Raw genomic sequence first — 1,176 nt, forward strand, 5'->3', positions numbered from 1 at the left:
AGGGCAGTCACTCCCGGCTCCCCCTCCCATCGAGGGGACCCGTTCAGGCCTCCTGGGACTCAGGCCTCCTGGGACTCGGGCTGTGGGTCCACCTCTGGTCTTGGCTTCAGGGCTTCCTACGCCTCGGTCGGGGCGGGTGGCAGTGCCCTGTCCCAGAGGCTGCGTCCCCAGCAGCCCAGCTTCTGATCCCCTGGCTCTAGACTAGGGAGGTCGCCAGGTAGTGAGACACAGCCCTGAGCTCACGTTCACCTTCCCTCGCAGAAGAGGCCCCTCAGGCCCGGGGAGGGCTCCCTGGAAACCATGACCCACACCATCCGCTGCTCGTGACTCCCGGGCCCAGGCCCACGGCCGGACGCGGCTCCCCCAGCCCGGACACTGGCCGTCGCGGCTCTACTCCCACACGGCGGGAACAAGACGCCCGTGGAAAAGCAGGGCCGGTTCCCTGAGCTCCAATCCACGACCATATGCACAGGGCGGGGCCAAAGGAGGTTCAGAGAGTTCATTCTTGCTTTATTATTAATTATTGCATTGTTTTCCATACCAACAACTGTGACCCTACTTTTGCCCGCACTGTATCCTGTGGGCCTCGGAAAAGAATGGAGGGGTGGGGGGCCCGTCCTGCTGGGGACCTCAGAGACGACCCTGCGCTCAAGCCTGCAGGCCGACATATTCGATGCTCTCCTGAGGCCCCTCACCCCGCCCCGCAGCCACGGACAGGGTGCACGGGCGGATGAAAGGCTCTGACAAGGCCTGCGGAACGAAGCCTGTCTCACTGTCTAACGAAAGTTACTTTGCAAAATGTATTTGACCTCGGAAGGTTTCAGGTGTGTTTTTCTCTCAGTTCCTATTTAATGTCCCACTGAGCCGGCTGGAGAGGCACCAGCTGTGCGGAGCCGGGCATGTCCCGCGCCTCTGGCCGAGGACGAGGTATTTTTGGATGCCAGCGGCACACAGAGAGATTGCCATCTCCACGCTGGGTGGTGCCGGTGACCTTGGCTGGTTAAAATGCGCAGAAGGGCCGCGGAACCCGAGAAGCACATTGTGAGGACGGCGGCGGGAGTCCCAGGGTCAGGCCCACGGGCCCTGCGGCACGAGTGCGAGTGCGGGGGAAGCTGCCCAAGGTCACGGGGTTGGTCACTCCTGACCCAGACCCAGGTGCCCCCCCCTGCCCCCCGC

General features: G+C 63.3%; 1 protein-coding gene across 1 annotated transcript in view; it reads right to left on the reverse strand.

The window, feature by feature from the left end:
* The window catches only part of NTNG2 (netrin G2), a 45,992-nt gene that overhangs the window by 7,772 nt on the left and 37,044 nt on the right, over positions 1-1,176 (reverse strand). The window lies entirely within an intron of this gene.

This window comes from Myotis davidii, unplaced genomic scaffold (genome assembly GCF_000327345.1).
Source record: "Myotis davidii unplaced genomic scaffold, ASM32734v1 scaffold651, whole genome shotgun sequence".
Lineage (NCBI taxonomy): Eukaryota > Metazoa > Chordata > Mammalia > Chiroptera > Vespertilionidae > Myotis > Myotis davidii.